Raw genomic sequence first — 16,883 nt, 5'->3', positions numbered from 1 at the left:
TATCTAATAAATCTCCAAGCCTCCTTGATGCACTGTGATATATAATGTATTTTTTCTTGCTCTTCTAGACATTTTTGACATATGCTGTAAATGTCAATATCTTCAATAAATCCTTAAACTCTCTTCTTGTGGACTATCCAATCTGTGCATTTCTTAGTGTTTTCTGAATATCTCTATCACATAGAAAAGTCACAACTATATCTTTCTACATTGTTACCTTGCTCTACCATACAAAAGATTATGGGTTTCTTTCTTTCTTTTTTTTTTTCTGAGACAGGGTTTCTCTGTGTAGCTTTGAGCCTTTCCTGGATCTCTCTCTGTAGACCAGGCTGGCCTCGAACTCACAGAGATCCGCCTGGTTCTGCCACCTAAGAGCTGGGGTTAAGGGCGTATGGTATGCCACCACCACCCAGCTCAATTATGGATTTCTTTTGAGGATAAATTCTACATTAGTTTCATGTAGATGGTTGTAAGAACTATACCATTCCCAGCATAGGTTTCAATAATTACTGAATGGAGACAGCAATTAATAAACAAAAATGAACACTCCAATAAACCATGTTTTGGGTTAAATTTCTACACCAGTACCACAAGCAGATTTAGAACTTAACATAGTATTCAACTAAATTACAAAATTACATTTTTGTCATTATTCAATACCCTTTCAATTTACATATGAAAAGCCTAATTTTTCTTGTCTCTTTATTTTTTGATAAAGAAGATGAGACTTACTGCTTATAACAGGATAATTAGGTGTTGATGTGACAAGTAAATATGTGGGTTTAGAATCAAATGAATTTTTGATCTGACATCTTCTGCCTAATACCTATGAGACCTTAGCAAGATCATTTAGTTCCTCTGAGGCTCAGTAGAATCAGTATAGAGACCATAGTTCCAGTTTAGAACAGAAAATTCAGGTTTAGATATGAACACATCTCCTAATTCATAATTAGTGAGTTTTATTCTGAGCAAATAAGCTCCCTGGGATCTTCTTTGTGAACTAATCCCATTAAAAATCTCACCAATCCCCTGCCTAAAGTCCTACATTTTTAAAATTATGTCTTTTGTTGAGATTATAATGTAATTACATCATTTTCCCCTTCCTTCTCCTTCTTTCAAATTCTCACATATGTCCATTGCTGTCTTTCAACTTTGTTGGCTCATTTTTTGTTAATTGTGTGTGTGTGTGTGTGTGTGTGTGTGTGTGTGTGTGTGTGAAAAACAAGTCTTTCTCTGTCCATCCAGCAGCTCCCAAATAACAACACAGAGACTTATTATTTATTATGAAAGCTTGGCCTTAGCTTAGGCTTGCCCCATAAGCTTTTATAACTTAAATTAACCTGCTTTTATTAATTTACATTTTACCATATGCATTTTTACCTGTATTTCATTCTGTCTGTATGACTCCCTCCATGTGTTCTTGGTGTGTCCTCAGTACTTTGATTCCTCCTTTTCTTCCTTTCGATCTCTGGAAGTCCCACCTATACCTCCTGCCTTTGTATTGGCCATTCAGCTCTTTATTAAACCAATCACAGAAATATATCTTCACACAGTATACAAATATCTCACAACATTTTCCCTTTTTATCTAAATAAATAGGAAAGATATTAACTCTAACATAGTAAAACTATATATAATATGAAAAATTATCAGGTAAGAATTGCATTCACAATGTCCAATCCATTTGTATTTGGCACATTCAGAGAAAATACTCTAATCTATCTTACTTTAATGAGTTTAAAGTTTTATACCTAAACCACTTTTTGTCATAACTTGTATTACCATCCTAAAACTATCTTTTTAGACCTCAAAATATTTTTAGATAAATAATCTAAGCTTTTATGTCTGTCAATTTTATACACTTTATACCTCATTTTTGAGGGCTTTTGGGGGGGTTGGTAACAAGGAAACTGTAATTATAATTATCTAGTCTTCTACCCCATCAAAAGCTCAAGAAAGATAATATTACCTGAGTAAACAGGAAGTGCAGAGCAAACCACTTCCAAAAATATAGAAACAACAGAAAAAGCTAGATGCCTGGACAGTCACTCAACATTCCTCTGTAATGTTGGGGCACCCATCTTTGGCCTACAGGCCTAGAATAACAGACTTTTCTGTGAAGCAGAAATTTTTGAAGGACTATCTTACCCTATCTTGACAAAGTTCAGCATCACTTTCTTTTGTATCCTGCTTGACCAGTTTGGACAGTATATTGTCAGCACTCAAGGCAAGGACAGTTTCTTGCCCAAATACCTTTTGCCACAAAGAAAGCAAAATCAGTATGGAGGTTCTTCAATGCTCTTCATCCTTTTACAAAGTACGTTGGTGCTACCAGGAGGAGACATTTCTTACTGTTATGAAAAATCTTAGCAGCTGTGAGTGAAATATCATCAGGCCTTTCAGTTTTTTTTCCTTAACAATTAATCTTCAGTGGATTACTTAGGGTTTTCTGTGTATGAAGTCAAGACATTTACAGACATAGCTTTAATTTCCTTTCTAATTCTGTAGGTCTCTGAAGTATTTGAACACCATTTGTCTATCTAAAATATATCTCTTTTGGACTTTGAAAACATACCTAACATGGCCACATATTTGATTGTTAGATGACTAACTACTAACCTATATTTCTTAATTATCTTAAATAGTTTGTAACAATAACTTTTAAGGACTAGAAATTTATATTGCATTGTTAAATGAGCTGTGTATAAGTACAATACATTAAAAAATGTAGAAACATATATATATATATAGTATAACAAAATTAGCTTGAATTTGTATCAATATACAAAAATTCATACCAATGTAAAAATATTTGAGACTAGTGGTTGTTTAAAAGTAGATAATAATCCATACTTATATACCATTTCTATAATATATCCCCCATTTTTTCCTTTTAGAGATTCCTGAATCTAATATTCTTTGTTTAGTTTTTTAACCTGACCTTGACCAACAACAACTTGCAATCAATCCTCCAAATGATGATAAAAATCCATAATCCATTGAATTACCCAAAAAACCACCCCCACCTCTTGGGAATGTGGGTGAGATGTTCTCTAGACTGCTTCCTGTTATCTGGAGGTGATAGCATCTTTAGGGGATCCTGAGAAATTTGCGATAATGGTCAAGTCCTGGGAGAGATAGCTGTTGTTCAGTCTTGGTGTGATGAGAAAGTGCAAATCTTATCTGAAGTTCTGGCTGGATAGTCTGTGAAGCTAGATCATCTCAGCTAGCAGCTTTGAAATTGTTCTGGATAATCAATTTTGAGGAAATTGCAACAGAAGCATTTTGAAAAGGCTGGATCACCTGGGTTGCTTCATTGGTATCTGGTCTTTTTTTTTTTTCTTTCTAAAAACACACAAACTTTGAAAGCTAACATACATATCTGTATTAATAAAAATATGGAATATGTGGTATACACAAGTCAGTTAAAATGGTGTTTTGTTCTATGTTTGAGCAGGTAAAGACATCTGTTAGCTTTATAAGTCCATTTCAACTGTATAACCAAACCTCTCTATCCATGCCATATGAAAGGATGGCATGTAATAATAAGTCATGAGAACTCTGTAACCAACAAGATTTATCATGTCTCATCCAGTCTCAGAGCTCTTCCAAGGTATCAGCATATAACTCATCTGTCCTGTGGTCTTTCTTGGTTTCTTTTTTTCATGTCTGCCGCCAAGATTTTCAGGAGGTCTCCCCCCAATCAAATCTGTTCTTCATTAATTTGAAGATAATCATAGCATTTTGTTTCCTGTGGAAACAAAGGAATAACCTCTCCTCCAATGCAACACATGTTTTTTACTTCCATTCTTAAGTAAGATATTCTTAAAATATATAGATTGGTTTAATCTAGCAGTTTCCATTATCCAATGTCTCTCAACAGCTACTGTTTTTTTTTTGTACATTAGCATGTAAAAAATTCAAAGTCAACAAAATATCATAAAGGATCCAGATGCCCTGTGTATTTTCCATCTTTACTTGGCCTATTCTTTTTATATTTCTTTATTCTTTCTTTAAATACTTTAATTTTTATTTATTTTTTTCTATGACTGTATATACTCATTTTCTTTTTAATTATTTAGCTTCTAAGTACATTTTTAAACACACTGTAACCTGTTCAGAGGTTTTGTCAGTCTGTACCTGGCCTTTTGGTGTGTGTGTGTGTGTGTGTGTGTGTGTGTGTGTGTGTGTGTGTGTGTGTACCACTGCAGCCTCCTATGACTTATATGAGCCAAATCTTCAACTGTTAGGCTACATACAGACCCACAGCTCTGCCTAGCATATGGAATACTGGTGGCTGGCTCTCTGCTCCCCTTAGTTTCATCAGAGCCTGATCTCATGTTGGCAGGTACTTTCCTTGAGCCACATTTATCCACCCCTGCTCTGGGAATTTGTTTTGTCTGCCTGAAGCAGAAGTTTGCACCAAATATCAGCTGCTCAAGTACTTGGCTGTACAGCAGGTCCTCTTAAAAGAGCCATGTTTCTGTATACCAATCCTTCCTAAGAGACCATTTCCACAGGTCCTATGTAGATATTTGAGCTTCCATGTTGGATGCCATATGTAAAGAATCTTTCTCTGTCCCACCACCAGCTACCAAGTAATGATCCAGAGACTTATTATTAATCACAAAGCTTTGTCTTAACTTAGGTTTATTCCACTGGCTCTTATAACTTAAATTAACCTATTTATCAGTGTTTTACCTTGTGACTTTTTGTCTTTATTTCATTCTGTATATCCAACTCCTTCCATGTCTCCTTGGTCTGTCCTCTGTGCTTAGATTCCTCCACTTCCCTTCTCTCCCCAGAAATTCTGCCTATACCTCCTGCCTAGCTGGTAACTGTTCAGCTCTTAATTAAACCAATCACAGTAGTATATCTTCACATAGTGTACAAATATCCAAATATGTGTGTGTGTGTGTGTGTGTGTGTGTGTGTATACCTAACTATACCCTTCTTTGTCTGTATAGTGCTACTTGTATATGTGTTTTTAGGATTGGTCATATGTTATTGGAGACCCAATTGGTGTGCTCTTCCCTGGAGAAGACTATTCCTCCAACTCTCAGCATTACTTAGTTTCCTATAGTTCTTTGTGTAGGGTTGAGAACTTATAATCTTTCCCCCTTCCACTTTCACATGTCTGTTGTTGTTGTCCTGTTCAGCTCATGTTTAAACAGTCATGTTTGTGAGACATTATGTGTGTAGTTTCTGACATTACTAAGAGACACCTGTAGATTCTCTAACTACATTCTTATACATTTGTCCTTATACTCACAGACAAGTATAGTCCTCACCCTTCAACAAGTAAAGTTCTCTTTGCAACAAATGGAAACCATTACATAAAACCACAACCAATCAAAATGCAGAGTTGTGGAGAGCAATCCTGGAAGATCCATTTACAAAACAATGCTGCAAATAAGGCTCAGGGAACATGGTGTAAGAAATGGCAGAGAGATCATAAGAACCAAAGGATCAGGGAGTCTCCTGTGAAATTATGTCTCCTAATGTCAAAAGTCCTACTTTTTATGCCAACATGTTTGAGGTGAAAATTTCAACTCATGAAGATGTATGCATTCAGACTCTGGAACTTGCTCAGATACAGACAAACTCCTGGTAAGTCTTCTGGCAAAAGAAAGAGTTCTACAGAGTTTGAAAGTTGAATTAAGTGGACAGGTTATATCTTGGTCTATAGTTTCTATAGAAGAGAAACTAGTGGAGGAGAATTCTTTTTCATCCTGGCATAATGGACTTGGATTTCAGTGTTTAGTTAGGGATTTCATCTAATGAAATGTTTCTGAATATTTAATAAAAACAGATGTGTATTTACCAAGGATTAACTCTAGCATATAAATGTTCCTGTGCAATTGAAAAGACAGGAACAGGAAATTAATTTCATATTTTTAAGCAATGAAATAAGACATTTAAACTCATGCTATATTCTTTATGATTAAATAGTACATAAAATTACATTGACTTGTTAGACTTTGCTGTTCATATGATCTATTAAATACAATGCATATAATATATACATTAAATATGTAATAGGGACCTTTACAACATGTGAATATTTCTTCTTTATAGTTTTATTCAACAAAGGCACTAATGTCCCTGTTTTATAAACTGGAATCTATAAAACACAACGGTGAATGTTGGAATGAAAATATGGTTCTAAATCTTGCTTCTTCCTTGAATTATGCCCTTCTCATCACTATACCAGTGTTCCTTAACCTCACTTTAAATCTTGTCTAGGTTACAATTCTCTTAGTCAGAAGTTTAGCATATTCTGCAGCTGTGTCAAGATGAAGTTGAATATCTCCTTCTTTGGCATCAGCTGTCAGAATCTCATTGAAGTGGAGGATGAACACAAGTTTCATACATTCTATGAGAAGCACATGGCCATCAAAGTAGCTGCTGATGCTCTGGGTGAAGAGTGGAGAGGTTATATGGTCCGAATCAGTGGCAGGAATGACAAACAAGGTTTTCCTATGAAACAAGGTGTTTGACCCATAGCAGAGTGCTCCTGCTGTTGAGTTAGGGGCATTCTTGTTATAGACCAAGAAAACTGAGAGAGGAAGCACAAGTCTGTTTGAGGATGCTTCATGGATACCTACCTGAGTGTTCTCAACTTGGTTATTATAACAAAAGGAGAGAAGGATATTCCTGGATTAACAGATACTACTGTGCCTCATCAATTGTGACCTAAAAGAGCTAGCAGAATCTGGAAACTTTTTAATCTCTCTAAAGATGATGTCTGACAATACATTATGAGAAAGCCACTAAACAAAGTAGGTAAGAAGCCCAGAACCAAAACACCCAAGATTCAGTGCCGGCGATAGCTCTGAAGAAAAAAAACAAAGAAAATCAAAGAGCAAATTTCAAGTTATATGAATTATATGCTAAACATAATTTAAAATTTAAGGCAATATTTGTCAAAAAGCAAAGTTCATTTAATAAAGCAATAGCTACTCTTATTCTATATTTAAATTCATAAATAAGTGCTGTCTCCAATTTTATGCTTTGAAAAGTTTGGGATATATTGTAAATGAGTGAATATTAAAGTAATTCATACAAAACATACACATCTTCATGAATTCATTATGAGATAAGAGTTCTTTTTTCATTTAGCATGTGTTTATGGAAAGCCCACTATTACATACCTCAATATGCTAGCTGACATTGACAGAAGTGAATGTCACTAATCCTGACCTCTAATGCTGTTTCTAAGGAAAATACAAAGGGAAAGAATAATGATCAATCCATTTAACTCATTACCATGACAGAATAAAAGAAAGCAGAAGCATTATTTCAAGGAAAATCGAGTGCAAAGGAAAGGTGGACATGATCATTATATATTGTAAATGTGTATGAAATTCTCAAATCATAAATTGACAAATATACTAAAAAAAGCCTATGAGTTACTTCAGTTTGGAAACATGCCTTTCAATCAGAACAATGCAGAAGGCAAGAGATGTAGATTCTAACTGGACTCTATACTAGACTCTTTCTAAGATTAATATTCAACAAGATTATTATATTTTAAGGAATGTCTTGTGTTCTTTAGACTGTGTGAACTTGAAGTTTCACTTTGAGCTCTTGAACTTTCTTTTATTGTTTCTGTTTTTATTTTTCTGTGAATATAGTCTGTTTTTTAAAAAAAAAAATCACCAGTTCCTTTCAGGAGATATCAGAATTAGAGCATAAACAATTTGATCAGGGAAAGACACGTGTGTTTACATATAATTGAATCTTTCTTTCCATTTCTACTTCTAAAATAATTTTAACAAAAAGTTTGTTCCTGGTGTTGTTAATATTTAAATGAGAACTATTTTAATTTAATCTATGGGACAATAATGTACATCTTAAACAACAAATGTCCATTATCTTCATACTGTAACTTAATTTGAGGGAAAAAGAATTAATTAAGTCTAATATTCTTGGTTGTAAGGCAAAATCCACAGCTGGAAATTCACATAGAGTTTTCCAAAACAAGACGATTAAAGCCCTTGATGACTCTTTGATCCACTGAGTAGCACTCTCAGCCAAATCATGTAACAATACTAAGAACACTGGGGCTGAAAGTGCCCACTGCAGAAATTTAGCATTTAACAGTAAAAGTAATGAACTTTCTTGATTTCAGTACTGAGAATTTAAGAAAGAAAAAGTCTTAGACTAACAATAAATTGCAGATGAAGCAAAAATAAACTTGATAAATTAATGCATTGCCATTTTGCAGTATAAATAACTAATAGATTTGAGACTGCACATAAGTGCAAAATTTATCTCACATTAGGCATTTTTCAAATGAAAATATATGCTAATCGGTTTTGTGCAGTTTAAAACTACGATTAAGAATGTAATTTAGATGCTTAATTGAAGTTTTATTGGATTTTTTCACAATAATTCTGTTTGATATATATGTATAATTAAGTTCCTGAAATACATTGCCAAAATAAATTTATACATTTCATAAAGATTATTCATTTTTCTAATAGTGAGCTATACATTTTAATCTAAGTTCAATTATACCTTTTTTTTTTTTTGAGAATTTCCTACATGAACACTCAGTATGAACACCATTTCCACCTCTCTTCTCCTATATAACTCTTCCCATGTCCTTCACCAACTACTTCTGGAACGCATGACCTCCTTTTCTATAGTTATTATTATTAAAATATAAATATGATTGTCAAATATAAATATATTGCCAAAATATAAATAAAATGTACACACATATATAACCTACTGAGTCTACTTAGCATTGCTTATATGTATATGTGCTTAGGTTCATACTTGGAGAAAACTAGTTCTTTCTCCTCCAGCAGCCATTGACTATCTGTAGCTCTTCATTTAGGGCTTGGATACTACAAAATTTACCCCATCCATATCTGCCTGTAGACTTGTGTGGAGCTTATGTAGGTGTTGTTTAGCAAAACATATTGTTCAAATTCCATGGGAGCAGTATATCTATCATGTCTAGAAGACATTGATTCTGCTCCTTTGGCTCTTAAAATCTTGCTGACCCCTCTCCTGAAATATCTCCTGAGACTTAGGTTATGTGGTAAATACATCAAGTGAGGTCATTCCCCAATGGTCATTTATTCTCTGAATTTTGTCCAGCTGTGGATCTTTGAAGTATCTGTCTGCTTCAAAATGAAGCTTATCTGATGAGATGTTGGATCTGCACTTAGCATAAGATGTAAGAATAAGTATTTAGGTTGAACCTTTTGTTCTTGATGGACTGGCACCTGGGCTCCAGTTGCAGCTCCTTCATCAAGACAGAACCATCCAGCCATTTGTCAGTCATTGATTCCATCAGTCACCAGAGCCCCAGTAGCTTGTTTGATGTCAATGGTAGCTTTGGCATGGCCCTGGGCACCCAAGCCAATGGTCTGTGTTTACAGATGAATTACTGAGAGACATCCTATGGCATAAGAACTGTGAGAACTCTCTCAGTTGTATCATGGAGAACTTGACCATTAAATGCAAGTACATGCTCAAAGCCATGCCCAAGGGTCTGTACCTCCTATGAGGGATCATTACTTCTGGCTACAACTGTGGTATGATCTCCTATGAGGCCTACAATGCTTTCAGAAATGGAATATTCAAGAAAACATCCAGTACAGTTACCTGGCCACCAACCAGTGTGAGGTCATCAAACAAAGGCCAAGTCCCATCAGGTTTGTAGCTTAGTGTATTTCTTCAAAGTGGAGAGGCTTAAAGAAGATGGATGCTTTGACTGTGGGCAAGGAAGCCACTAGCAGTAAAAGTGACTAAGAGAACTGTCCATATCTAAGCTAACAGATTTCTTTACCTGCTAAAAAGCCACTGACTAAGACTGTCTCATATCTACTGGTGGCTGAGCCAGACAAGCTGTTTGCTATGCCTCCTATTCCTGGTATTCCAGTCTCTGTAACCTAGCAGATACTAAGTTTGTGATCATCATTAGCTAGGCCAAGCACATCACTGGGAAACCAGATAAATCTTTGCAGAGTGACAATATGGAGACTCTCATCTTGGGTGTCCTGTACTTCTCAGTGTCCTATGATGTCAAGCTGTTGATGAAACTTTACCAAGCCATCATGCAGCTTGTGAGAAGGTACAAGAAGCTCAAGGAGGAAAATGAGGAGTTTGTGATACTCAAGGCCCTGGCCCTTGCCAACTCAGATTCCATGTACAGTGAGGTCCTAGAGGCACTGCAGAACTACAAGTTGAGTCAGCACCATGAGGAACCATAGAGGACAAGCTAGCTGCTGCTGACACTGACCCTGCTGCAGCAGACAGCAACCAAGGTTGTGCAACAGTTTTTCTTCCTTCCTTCCTTCCTTCCTTTCTTTTTGGTTTGTTTGTTTTGTTGTTGTTTTTCGAGACAGAGTTTCTCTGTGTAGCTTGGTGCCTGTCCAGGATCTCACTCTGTAGACCAGGCTGGCCTCGAACACACAGTGATCTGCCTGCCTCTACCTCCCAAGTGATGGGATTAAAGTCATGCGCCACCACAGCCCGGTCTGTGCAACAGTTTTATACTGTAAAACTGCAGCTCAAAGTGACCACACACAAACGTTTTGGAGATGCTAGAGTGTGGGGCGTTTACCCACCACCCCCACAGCTTCCCAGAGTTTTCTTGAGTACGATCAGCAGGAAATATTAGATAGAAGGATTTATAGAAGAGAATCTTGTGGAGATAAACAGATAGAAAATAAAGGATAGCCTCGAGAGGGCCTGGAACCTATTCCAACGGGCCCCGACTGTCTCTGGCCCAGGGTTTTTATAGAGACGCCAAGGGGTGGAGCAAAAGACCTTCTCCCCCAGCACAGCCAAGTGCAGGCCATCTCAGACACCTGCACTCAGGCCCGTGGTCCTGATCATCCTCTATTCAGACCTGCTGGGTAAAGCCACGAGGAACCCCAAAACGGGCTCCCACAGGTCCCCCTTCTTAATATATAAAAAAATAACTATTAATGGCTTACAGCAATCTCCATAGCTGTTACACCTCCCAGTGTGGAAGTAGAGGATGATATAGATGGCATTTCTCTTTTGAATTAGGTCCAAGGTGACCACAGCATTCTTAGCTGCCTCAAGCCCTTTCTAAACCAAAACTCTTAAGGCGACTACAAACTTAAAGAATCCCTTAGCTTCATCATTACCATTAACAGGTTAACATAAATATTGCTATACATAGTCACAATTCTCTCAATCTTACAACTCAAAGCAAACTCTTAACAGAACCATTAGAATTAGCATATATGGTGCTATATATAGTTAACAATTTTCTCCGTCTTACAACTTTAACTCAGTCATTTGAATTTTCTTGTTAACAGAACATAGGAAAAACTTCGATGTATTCACATCAAACTTAAACATTTCCTCAATTCCACAAAGCCAGGGTGCATTAATATCAATAGGTTTCTGCGAACATAATTCAATCTCATAGCTCCTCCTTTTCTTTATAATTTTTAAGCAAAATCTCAAGCCTAGTTAGAAAACCCAAACTTTTCTGTCTAAACAGTTCCATTTGTAACACAAAACCAGTTCCATAAGTAATTCCATTTTCACATAAACAGTTCCACAAAACAATTCATAAATCTCCAGTTAATAAAGCATATATGCATACACAAAATTGCATCTTGATTCTAAGTAGAAATACATTTCTTCATTTAAACAGTTCCATTTTTAACCCAATTCCAGAAAACCGTTCCTAGGTCATTACTATAAGTAAGCTCAAAATTGTCCCATAGCAATGAAATCTCTATTGTTCATTTCATTTAAGTACCAAAATTTAATTGATAAATTCTGGTACTAGCCTTCCAAATATGAGAAATCCATAACCATCTCTATCAGAAAGATTCTCTTAACTAGACAGGAAGTACGTACATCATTTTTAAAGTTTACAGTTTATAGTTAGCTTTGTTATAAAGCACTGGGAATTAGTGAGTGTTGTCATTATAGAATTGTGATACTTGTTGCTAGGGGATTGTAACATTCTCGGGACAAAGCCACACCCCAAAGTTGCCAGTTCTCTCAGCCGTTCCGGACCGGCAGAGATGTACTGTCAGCGGTAAACGGTTTTTAACTAGAGACTGTCCCTTCACCCAAATTCATAATAGCTCCCCTAAGAACTTCAATTCAAACAAACGTTTCTATCACAGCAGTCCTTTTGGTTTGTTTTACTGAAAAACTTTACACTGAGGGTGAAATTATCATATTTAGCTGCTGTAAAGCTCTTCGCCAATACTGCACAGCTATTAGGCGATATAAGGTATTTTTCTAAAGAAGCTAGTAAAGCCAAAAGCAGCACAGCTCTGAACTCTTATTTCCTCACTGTTTGCATTAAACCAGTGACAAAACCTCAGAAGCACTAATCGAGCCACTTTCATTCTGGTTCCTTTATAGGAACATCATTGGAGCTTTTAGTTCCACGCTCCTTACCAGATGCTCCGGTAACCACTGAGCTTCATTCTCTTGTGAAAACACAAACATGTCCTCGACCCCATATTAAAACAGGATCGGGACCCTTCCATAATCCCAAGCAGGGAACTTTCCATTTCACTTGAGTTTCAGGATTTAGTATTTTCACTTCATTAGCTTTAACTCCTGATGTTATTAGCAGCGGTGATATTTAGCATGGATTTCTTATAGGGAACTTTCAGGTGAAGCAACTCTTTTGTAAGACAGCTAGATTTTCTGAAGTTTGTTTCCCATCTAGAAAGCAGTCATTTCTTTTTTGAATGCCTGTTTCCTTGTCTCCTTATTAGATTTGCAAAGGAATTACTCATTGCAGGTAGTTTGTTAAAAAGGCAAAGAACTTTTTTAATTTCAACATAAGTTTCTTCATATCTAAGACAATGTTCAGTGTATAAACTGCTTTCCCTTGCTTTAAGGATTTTAAAGCGGCTTATTTGCTCTTATAGGTAGCTTTTTGTCATCCAACTACCGTAAAAACTTGCACAGCTATTAGGGTAAATAAGGCATTTTACCAATGGAGCCCCAAACCTCGAAGCGCCTAGTTCCATATCCTTTCAATTTTTCATTGGAACTGACACTTAAACTCTTAGATGATTTTCCTCCTTATTCTTTTTAAAGGCTGTATTTTAAGTTTACCATGAACGTATTTTTGAGCTGACAAAAGTGTTTCAGGGCAATGTCGCCATCTTTAGTGTAAAAACTACCTTTCCCAGAATGCATTTCCCTTATATCAGTCCATAATAATATCAGTCCCATATCAGTCCCATATATCAGTCCCTTATATCATTTCCCATATCTCTTATCGTGTTTGAGAGTCAACTGGTTCTCTTTTACCAGACTTGCTTACAAATTCTTGCCCGGGAGGTTTGAACAAAATTTTTTGCTTTTGCAATGGGAGATTTGAACAAGCATTTTACATTTTCAGCTATGGGACATTGGGAGGTTTCTTTTCTCCTCAGCTGGCTTTAACAGGTGTTTCAACGTCATCAGACACTGGCCCCCAAATCAGAACCACACCTGCCTCGTTAGCTGGGATTGAGGCTGGCATTTCGGATAGCAACTTTCCTCGGGGCTTGTGTTTGTTTTAGCCAGTCAGTGAAAAACAAGATCATTCGCAACAGAGCTTTTCCATAGCTCCTTCAGAGATTTTCTCCCACTGATCTTATTCTCATTTTGCTTGTTCCTTCCTCCCCAGATGCAGAGCTTCAGCTATCTGTCTGTGGCTCTGTTCCTCTGCTAGCTGCCTTTGGAAGAAGGGGCGTTTTTTCTCCCCCCGAATCTGCCTCAAATTCTAGCAGCTTTTTCAGGTCACATATTTTCTGGGGAGGATTATGTCCCTTCTCTGTTTCTTCAGAGTCTTTCTCCCAGACAGTTCCCAGTTTGGTCTCAATTTATCCCCTCTACCCCAGAAACGGTTTCCGACACTAGAGCGGCGGCTTTCCCTGCTACTGAGGGTCTGAGGTTTGTGTTCATAAATCAAGCTTAGCAAGGGGGGTTTTCGCCATTTCTAAACTCCCATTGGACAGGTGTTTTGCCTCATCAGGCCTTTACCTGGCCCAGTCCCCCAGTGGGTTGTGTTTGCTTGTCTGGGTGCTCAAGGACAGAGCTTATGCCCGAGGCAATCACCCCTCAGGGCTACACTCCCTCATCTCATCAGGAGTCAGTTGAAACAAAGCTTTCTCAAAAAGGTGCTTTCTCTGACAGAAAAAAAAGCTTTAGTCATGGATAGTTCTGTTCTGCCCTGGCTGGGCTCTTTCCCCAGACAGCGTTCTGACTCGGCAGCACAACTGCTTCAGACACAGTTCAGCTTTACTGTTTTCCCAGAAAGGTCCTTAGTCTGATAGGAAAGCTTTTTCTCAGATTTTCTTTTTGCAGCTGTGGACCTATCAACTGGGACTTGTAAAGTGGGCAACTGTGCCCTTCCCACTGGCTTTAGCTTTGTTTGTTCATTAGCAATCTTCCCCTGGGTCCTGAACCTTCCTGCCTCAGCTCTGTGCTCCAGGAAGTTTACAACTACAGGAACCCTAGTATCCCGGAAATGCATTCCAAACTCAGAGACTCTGGCCAGTCGCCCCTGGGTTTTTGGTCAGAAGCAAGGATACAATGCTAATGGAGTTTGCATTGCTTCAGGGGATCTTTGCATTAGGACGATTAGGAGCACCTTTCCATTCTGAAAGGCTCACTCAAACAAAGCACTTGATGCCTCAGCTTGGCTGTAACTGAAAAGCTTGGCTTTTTGCTTTTCTCAGGTAAAGTTTGCTGCCCTTTTGGGCTCTGTGGCTGTTCACCCTTGCTCTCCCCAAGCGTTTCCCTCAGGATACTCTGACCCACTGTCTTTTACTAGCTTGAAGAGAGCTTAGAAGAGGTTTTTAGGAACTTGTTCCTGCCTCCTGCATTGCAGGGAGGATTGTTAAAGCTTGAAAGAACTTAGAGGTTTTGCTGTCTTAAGTTTGTTGTTTTCCCCTGGAGCTAATCACAGGTGGTCCCCATACTAATATCTTCAGGTGATTCTAATTTTTGTCCTCTCAGAAAGTTAAAGGCTTTAGTTTTTAAGTTTAAGAGAGCTTTTGAGAAAGATTAAGGCTTTTTAGAGAGATTTTTCCCCCCAAATTTTCCAAGAAAAGCTTTATAGCTTAAGAGAAAGATTTCTTTCCCCCCAGGAGAAAGACCAACTTTTCCCAAAACTTCCCAACTTTAAACCTTGACTTCTTACACCCCCAATTTTGCCTCAGGGAGAAATTACTTTCTCCTGCTGCTTGGACTTAGCATTTCAGCTGTCCCCAGGTCAAAAGCTTCCATAGGAAACTTTTTCTTCCCCATAGGCTCAAAGAAGAGCTTTTTTACTACCCGTAAAGCCCAAAGAAAGATTTTTTTCCCCAGTTTGCTTTCAAAGCCCCCAAAGTTAGAAAATTGAAGAGTTTTTCTGTCTAGTTGCCTTACTTATTTTTTCCTACACAATCTTACACTTCTAAGTTTTTCCTAAACTATATCACTACCCTATTCCTTACTTATTTTTTACAGATAGAAATTGAGAAAGGGATAGAAGATAGAAAATTTTGACAGAAGAGAATTTCGCTGCAGCATCAGACATCCTTCCAGTCCACTTTCCTTTTCTCTCGAGGATAAAACCCCTGCCTCACCAAAAAATATATATATAAAATATATTTTTTTTTCATAACACCGGCATGCCTTTCCACTGGCAGGGCTGACTCAGCACTTTCACCAAAAACTCTAATAAAACTATTATTTTCCTTTATCTTTAGTCCCTAATACTTTGTCTTTAGTCCCTGTTCATTTGTCTTTAGTTCCCCCTTTTTTTTTTTTTTTTTTTTTTTTTTTTTTTTTTTTTTTTTTTTTTTTTTCTTTAGTCCCTTTTTTTCTTTAGTCCCTTTTTTTCTTTTTTTTTTCTTTAGTCCCTTTTTTTCTTTAGTCCCTGTTCACAGCGCCATTCTGTGGGGCGTTTACCCACCACCCCCACAGTTTCCCAGAGTTTTCTTGAGTGCGATCAGCAGGAAATATTAGATAGAAGGATTTATAGAAGAGAATCTTGTGGAGATAAACAGATAGAAAATAAAGGATAGCCTCGAGAGGGCCTGGAACCTATTCCAACGGGCCCCGACTGTCTCTGGCCCAGGGTTTTTATAGAGACGCCAAGGGGTGGAGCAAAAGACCTTCTCCCCAGCACAGCCAAGTGCAGGCCATCTCAGACACCTGCACTCAGGCCCGTGGTCCTGATCATCCTCTATTCAGACCTGCTGGGTAAAGCCACGAGGAACCCCAAAACGGGCTCCCACAGGTCCCCCCTTCTTAATATATAAAAAAATAACTATTAATGGCTTACAGCAATCTCCATAGCTGTTACACCTCCCAGTGTGGAAGTAGAGGATGATATAGATGGCATTTCTCTTTTGAATTAGGTCCAAGGTGACCACAGCATTCTTAGCTGCCTCAAGCCCTTTCTAAACCAAAACTCTTAAGGCGACTACAAACTTAAAGAATCCCTTAGCTTCATCATTACCATTAACAGGTTAACATAAATATTGCTATACATAGTCACAATTCTCTCAATCTTACAACTCAAAGCAAACTCTTAACAGAACCATTTGAATTAGCATAAGTAAATATAATTGCCACCAAATTCTGAAGACATGATTTTTGTCCCTGGAACCTACAGCGCAATGAGAGAATTGAGTACTCAAATTTATCCTCTGATTTACACAAAGAAGCTCATTACAAATATTATATACACATAATTTAATTTCTGTTTATGGTTCCTGGTTATACTCCATAGTGGGGAATAACAGCAAAGAGTTCAAGGGAGCTGGTTACCACACTTCCGTCTGTAATCAGGATCAGAGAACAATGTTAAATACATGTTGAATACATAATGACAATTTTAGTGATTATTAGTTTTGGAAAGAATATGT

The 16,883-nt window shown here is 37.4% G+C and overlaps 2 pseudogenes; both read left to right on the top strand.

The window, feature by feature from the left end:
• Positions 1–6,296: 6,296 nt before the first annotated feature.
• Positions 6,297–6,833, top strand: LOC114704021 (annotated as a pseudogene).
• A 2,397-nt stretch (positions 6,834–9,230) lies between these two features.
• On the top strand, positions 9,231–12,442 carry LOC114704022 (annotated as a pseudogene).
• Positions 12,443–16,883: the final 4,441 nt, after the last annotated feature.

Source organism: Peromyscus leucopus, chromosome X (genome assembly GCF_004664715.2).
Source record: "Peromyscus leucopus breed LL Stock chromosome X, UCI_PerLeu_2.1, whole genome shotgun sequence".
Lineage (NCBI taxonomy): Eukaryota > Metazoa > Chordata > Mammalia > Rodentia > Cricetidae > Peromyscus > Peromyscus leucopus.
This window is presented reverse-complemented; position numbering and strand designations above follow the sequence as displayed.